Below are 7,500 nucleotides of genomic sequence, written 5' to 3'. Positions count from 1 at the left end.
GGATTTCTGATGAAGAGCAGAAAGGTCACAGCAGCAGCGTGCGTTCGTATTTTGATGTCATCAACGCTTTAACCTGTTATGGTGGCAGAAAGTCTTCAGGCTGAGGCGCTCGTAATGCTGCGGCCGCCTCGCCTCTGAGGATTCAATTCAGGACCTCGCTGATTGCTCTTAAGGCTCTTAATGACCAGCCTCCGTCTTATATCACACACCTCATCCACCGGCGCTCGCCGGCGCTCTCTGTGATCTGACAACAAATCTCTCTCTGTGTCCCACGCTCACTAAAACTGAACGCTGACAGTCTTCCAAGCTGCTGCGCTCCAACAGACAGATTTCATCCACGCAGCGCTCGATGAAGCCTCGTCGCTCGTCTTGTTCTGTATTCCTCAGGCAGCCTCTCTGTTACAGTGACCTCACAGCAGCCGTGTTATTGGTCAGATGATGTCATTAAAAATGCTCCAGCAGCACAAACACAGCACAAAGGTCCAGTTCAGGTGATGCTAGCAGTAGAAATGATCTGCAGAGAACAAACCAGTTTGTATGTATTTAACATGACTGTGAAGGTTTTACAGTCATAAAGGTTTGAAATGGTGACTGATCACCTGACCTGATTTCAGTCACAGGAAGAAGTGACTTTAAGAGCTGGAAGCTTTTATTCTGTCTGTGGGAGGGGCTTGTCCCAGCTTGGTGCATGGAGTTTTTTATAAACATCCCCGTGAAGACTCAGACTCGTGAATTCATCAGAAGATCTGCTAAATGGTTTCTCCTTCACGTTTGTACCAAACCGAGCATGTCTCCGTTTCCCCGAAAGGACCGAAAGGTGAGCGTAGAGGCGGACGTCCCCACATCATGACTAAACAGGTTTATGTGTGAAGGCCAACTTTGCACGGATGAGGAGACGTTTTTACTGTTTACAACAGGAAACAACCTCTCTGACACACTCACACACAGACACTCAGACACACACACACTCACACAGACACACACTGAGAGGATGACTGCGTCCTGAGTAGAATCAGTCGTGACTGTTCTGAGTTTTCTGAGTCACGGCTCGTTACAGGATCTCTGTGTTTGCGGCTCTTCGGTCGCACTAGCCTGTGGAGTGCATCGTTAGTGAGGACGCCTCACACAGAAAACACGCTCACAGAAAGACTCTCAGCTTTTCTGACTGAATGATGAACACGAGCTTCAGTTTGTTGCACATTAGGATTTAACCAGCAGTAATTATAACCTGGATCATTTCTGTTATTTAGAAACTGAACCAACAGAGTGTTGAAGTTGAAACATTGGCGAGCTTTAAATCGTCCATGCAGAACAGAGCTGTGCAGAATAGAGCTGTGCCTTAGTCACATCCAGCAGCAGGTGGCTCCCTGCTTAGGCTCAGGTGTTTGTGAAGGATAACACGTCCTCACATCGGCGCTCCTCCTTCCTCTTCTCATCACAGCTGTTCTAAAAACTCCGATGGACTTGTCCTCTCTGAAACCTCCACCTGACTCGAGGCTCATTAACTGTGATGGTGTTCAGCACCTCAGAGGTATGTTTGATATGAATGAAGGAAGCTTTTAATCACCTGAAACTTCCATCAAACCACGAGAGAAGAAAGCAGTGAAAGCTGAAAACGCTGGAGCACATGTTGTCCTTTGAGCGCTACATTTCCAGTGTCCTTGAACACAACACAGCCCTGTGACACTGGCTCCATCAAACATTACTCACTGCTGACTTCCTGCTTTGCACTTCTTTGACTCATTCCTGGCGCTGACGCGCTTTTCTGACACGTTAACAGGGACAGAGCTTCGAGTCCAGCAGCTCCTGGACCAGCTCTACACCAGCTCTGCAGCCACTTCACAGCATTTACTTCCAGATTCACTCTGTTTTTCTGCTCTGAACACTGTTGCATTACTTCATTTCTCCGTCCTTCTGTCATGTCAGGCTTAAATCATGGATACTTAGACTAAACTGGACTTTAGAGGAACGTTACAAACAGCAGGGGCGCTTTTCCCCTTTCAAAGCCCATACAAGCTAATCTTTAAAAACAGGCACATGCTGGGTGACTAACTGCAGCAGGCAGCCATTACATTAAAACACCTTCCTGATGCTGGAAGAGGCCAGTCAAGGTTTCCCTGCAGAACATCACCCAGAGCGCCACACCGGCCCGAACGGATTGTTCGGGCCGGTGTGGCGCTCTGGGTGATAGTGATAGTGGGTGATAGTGCATCCTGCCGCCGTCCCCACAACAGATAAGTGACCACCTGAGTCTGACTCCTTGCTGTCAGAGCAGCAGCTACTCCCCGCCTCAGTCAGGCCATCGGTTCTCCTTCTGTGGACCACGTCTGGTTATTTCTAACCGCTGCACACCTGATCTGACCCATCGCGTCCTCGCGCTGCCGCTTTGTCTTGTATCAAGTCATCGAATTCTCTCGTGATGCTTCGCTTGTTGTTTCACAGGATGTTTATAGTAAATTAGAACGTGCTCATTTAAATCCAGTCCGTGCTGTAAAATGTGAAGCTGGATTTTGGTGAAAGGCGGAGTCATGACAGAGTGAGGTGCAGCGGGGAGGGAGGTGTTTCTCCTCAGGTTGCTTTCAGCTCACATCAGCCGATGGTGGATTTAAAGGTCACCGACAAACGAGGTCAGACTTAAACTGATTGAACTTTTGCTGCAGAGGTAAAATTGAAGCAGACCCTGCGGTGGCTCAAACTGAATCAGCGTGGGAAGTCTGTGGCACGCCGCCGCCGCTGCGAGCGGAGGCCGTCCATCAGCGAGGGATAACAGTCGTCGTGTGACGCCCGGGAAGCCGCTAACGCACCATTTCTGTGAGTGATGCGAGTCATTTCCTCGCTGACACACGCTCTCCGAGGAGAACTCCCACGCACTCATAAACCACGACACACACACGGCGCGCACTATTAAAGTTACGTCTCCTCGTGCTATACTGCAGAATCGTGACTCGACATCCTGTCAGCGACGAATCATTACGAGACAACATCGGCGCCTCGACCAATCACACGCGCAGACAGGAGGGTTTGTTCGGAGACGTCCTCCTCACACCTCGACTGGTTTTCCAGTGAGCAGCAGTGTTTCACTAAGTTACTGTTTGTGCTGCAGAGGGCTGTTAAACAGTAATGACCTGTGAGCGGCTCAGAGGCTTTTAGCGCTGCTTCAGTTCAGCCTGACAGGAGTGCAGAGGAGGAGAGCAACACATCACATTTACTTCAAACAACAACGCAACGGCTCAGGCACGACAACCGCATCCAAACAGCACCTAACAACAAACACAACTACAACCAACCCCTAATCAAGCACCAACCACAGTAAGCCACAGCCAGCACCGACAGCGACCGCCAGACAAACCAACAGTCTTCAGTTCAATTCAGTTTTATTTATACATCAAATCACAACAGTGGTCACCTCAAGACGCTTTATATTGTAAGGTAGACCCTACAATAATACAGACAACAATCACATGACCCCCTGTGAGCAGCACTTTGGTGACAGTGGGAAGGAAAAACTCCCTTTTAACAGGAAGAAACCTCCGGCAGAACCAGGCTCAGGGAGGGGCGGGGCCATCTGCTGCGACCTGTATCCAGAACAGCACGCCACCAACAACCTTCCAATAATGATCTTTGGAACAGTGAAACAGTGCACTGTGATCCAACAGTGTGTATCCAGTAAACATCCAGGACTTCCTGTTTCAGTGTTTGTGGACAGATGTGGAAAAATGAAACACCTTCAGATGACAGCTGATGGTGCCCAGACTCTTCACCTTTATGAAGAGGCCTGGTTTGACGTGATTGGTCAGTACCTAAGTCCCGTTACAGGAACTGAAGCAGCATTCGTGCTCCCACACTGTGCAGCAGAGGCTGTGAGCAAACATACTCCAGCATCGTTTTCCTTGCACCCATCGGACAGACAGGAGCAGCTTCACTGATCTTCTCCAAAAGAGGATGTTGAGAAACCATCCGTCACGCTGCGATGTGTTTTGGGTGTTGTGATGTGGAGGTGTGAAACCTGGCTGTGTCTGCTTCACAGCCGGAGTTCGTCCCGAATGTTGCTGCAGTTATTTTTCAGAGAACAGGATGTTCGTTTCCTTCACTCACATAAATACTTTGAAAGCTTTTTTTCCTGTCATATTGAAGTAGTGAAAGCTGTAGGCGTTCAGTGATGCTCAGGATGTTTTCACTATTTTCTGCTGTGGAAATGTTCCTGCTGGGAGTCATGGTGAGATTAATCTGATTACTGGTTGTGAGTGAAGCGAGGTTTGTTTTGTCCCTGTAGGCAGAACTCTGGGCCCAGAGGGTAAGAGATCGAGGTCGTGGTTCTCAGACGGGAAATGTTGGACCGTTTACTCCAGGCTGCAGATCTCTGCCTGAAGGAGGCGGAGGCGGATCTTTGCGTGTTTGCTGCTTTGCAGAAAGTCAAAGCAGAGAGGCGTGTGTGCAAATATTCAGATGAGGTGATGTGCATGCCTGCGTGGTGCAAACTGAACCTGCAGGAGCCTCCATTGTTTCTCCCTCCGTCTCTCCCTCACCTGTTGCGCTTGAATGGGAACCATGGAAACAGAGCGCTGCTGTGGCAGCTCTGAGCCAATGAGCAGCAGCCGCAGCTCGTCTCCGCGGCACATTAATTGTTTTCTGTGTTTATGATGTCAAACCGGATTGTTTGTTGGCTGCTGCAGGCTGCAGATGCACAGTAACGTCTCGCAGAGCTCGCTCTGCTGCATCGCTCTGCTGCATCGCTCTGCTGCATCGCTCTGCTGCATCGCTCGCACCTGCGACCGTCCTTCATCATAAACAAACACGCCGCCGTCTGCTTTGGCCTCGGCTCGCAGGAGCTCACGTATGGATTCATTCGCAGCTCAAAATAGTTCCAATAATCATGCTTTCATTTGCAGGGAAAGCAGCGACCTTCAGGCTGAGGCCTGCAGAGAAAATGAATCAAAACTGAAAAAAAGGTCTTTAAAGCTTCGTTCTGTGCTGAGCTGAATGTTGTAAACAAACACAGAAACTCTGTGAAGCACGATTCATCTCCATGTTTGATGTTTATCTGCTGTGAACTCAGATAAACGTCCCGTTTACGCTGCTGGCGCTCCTCCACCGCACACCCACCTGCAGGTGGATTCAGAACGCTACAACGGGACAGGAAGTGAGGTTAAGCCCTGCCTCACCTCTGGAATCATGTCTGACTGCGGCGGTTAGAACCTGTGATGGTCGCCAGTCGGGGGGCTGCGCTTGGACTCAGAGAACTGAAGTTACAGTCAGTAACCCCGATCTCGTGCTGTCGCCCACAGCTGCTGTTTCCACAGGGACACATTTCAGCAGCGCACCCCTCATTCACACTTCTATCCACAATTATCCACAATACTTCAGCTGATGGTCACACGGAAACATCTGCACGGACGATTGGTCTGAACGCCACCTCAGACTTCAGTCCAACTCGTTCTTTAATAATTTATTTTTATTCTATTTTATTTAATTCGACTGTATTTTAAGGAGCTTTTAAAGCTTTAAAGACGGTATTATTGTATTTCATTACAAAGCTTTATTCTACTTGTTTTCTACTCAGTTTAGCTTTTCCAGCTTCATCAGCCTCACATCTGTCTGCTCTCCTCCTCAGTCTGGGAATCTTAAAGCTCTGAAACCCTCAGACAGTCCTGAGTTCCTGAGCTGAGGGCGTTCCAGAAGAAAAGTTGGAAAACCGGGATTTGCTTTCCGGCTGTGAGTGCGGCTCGCAGCGAGTCACAAATACAGCAGATGGATTTTAGACGTTTACAGCTGCGTTTGATTTTTGTGCCGTCGTCTCGACCGACCGGCACGAGGCTTCATAACTTTATAACAACCTGTCGGAGCTGCTGGGTTGTTATCAGCTCAGTGACTGTTCATGTTGCTGAGAGCAGGAGCGGCGCTGTGGAGAAGAGTGTGACTTCAGGCATTTCTGTGGGTCGAGGCGTTTGAGGTGCTGTGCAGAAGGACAATGATGAGCTTCAGATCAGGAGAAATGGTCCTTTACAGGAAGATCAAACCGCCACACGCTAATCGTCAGCTGTGATGTGACCTCATAGGCAGGCAGAGCAAACATGAGCCGACTGTAAACCGCGGCGACAGCCTCTGATTTCACTCAGTGACCTTTGACCCTCAGCCCATTGGAGCGTCCGCGCTGTGTTTTGTGCCAACTGCTCCTTTAATGTCCCGGGGAGGTCGGTAGTTTTCCACGCCGGGTTGTAAAGAAGAGGCTCGGCAGGTGGGAGCAAACAGCTGCTTAGATACCTGGGAGTCCAGCGTCGCAGGTTCAAATCCAGCACGTGACCTTTGACACGAGCACAAACATGTTGCTCGCCTCCGAGCGTCCTGACGTCAAACCTGCCCAACGACAGCGAGTTGAAGATGGTAACATGAAACAAACTAACGCTGGCTAACTGCAGTGTTTAGAAGCTCTTTACTCCTCGCTGCACCGTGAAGGACTGCAAATAGCTCGAGCTGCTCTTCATCACCCGACAGGAATCGCACACAGAGATTCCTCTCGCTGCAGAATGCCGAGTGTTGCTCAGAAATATAGTTTGATTGAAATGTTTTACTTGAATTTTTACTTTTTTTCTCTTTAATCTGCTCTAAATGATTCTAAGACCTGGATTTTAAACCGTTGGCGTCGTTGAGGCTGACGCGTCTTGTTTCCGAGTGCAGGTCATCAGAGACGCTCAGGATTGACGGGTCTGACTGACGGTCGCTCGCAGCATCGTTTCACGTTCACGTTTTTATTTTTCTGCTGATTCCTGCGAGCTGCAGTAAACCTCGTCTCTCACCTCCTCGCTCCGCTGCCTCCCCTCCTCTCCCCCTTTTGTTCTCCGGCTTTTCAAACACTGCCGCCCCTCCTCCATCGCACACTCCTGCTCTTAGAGTGTGTGCTTCTCTCAAACATCGTTACTCCTCCCTCCCTCTGCTGAGTGTGTGCGTTGCGATGCGCTCTCCGGTGAACAGGTGTCCGCTCAGTCTCAGCCGGCGCTCCGGAGCAGAGAGCAGATAGACGCTCGCTCGCTCGCATCCCCGGATCGGACCAAGCATCGTAGCTGGGGGGCGGCTGCAGTCCCCCCCCCACCCCTCAGAGATGCCGCAGAGAGCCGGAGGCTGCCGGGAGGCTTCAGTCAGAGAGATTTAACCCAGCCGAGGAGCCTCTGCGCTGGGAGAGATCTGCTGCTGAGCAGCCTGGTAGACTTCCTTCGGAGGACCCGACCCGCAGCTGCTCCCGTGAGTATCGCGGCGCCTCGCCGAGCATCCGGAGACAGAATCCAAACTTTAGCTGTTTTATTCCGCCTCGGCAGCTTAGGTACAACTTTGATCCGACAGGTGTACCCCGGACCGCGGTACGGTCCACGTGGATCCACGGCGTTCTCGTCTTTTCCCCCACAGACGCTCATCACTTACTGAACAAAGTCCTCTCACACAGCAGCAGATTTTCAGGTTCACAGGTCGATGCAGCGTGTTAGAACGTACATGCTGTTCTCCTCCTCT

At 50.4% G+C, this 7,500-nt stretch overlaps 1 protein-coding gene across 3 annotated transcripts in view; it reads left to right on the top strand.

Annotated features, from left to right (window-relative positions):
* The window catches only part of ankfn1a (ankyrin repeat and fibronectin type III domain containing 1a), a 110,653-nt gene that overhangs the window by 32,844 nt on the left and 70,309 nt on the right, over positions 1 to 7,500 (top strand). The window lies entirely within an intron of this gene.

The sequence above is a fragment of the Rhamphochromis longiceps genome, linkage group LG8 (genome assembly GCF_057381845.1).
Source record: "Rhamphochromis longiceps isolate RC_006_pf linkage group LG8, R_longiceps_female_GT1.1, whole genome shotgun sequence".
Lineage (NCBI taxonomy): Eukaryota > Metazoa > Chordata > Actinopteri > Cichliformes > Cichlidae > Rhamphochromis > Rhamphochromis longiceps.
This window is presented reverse-complemented; position numbering and strand designations above follow the sequence as displayed.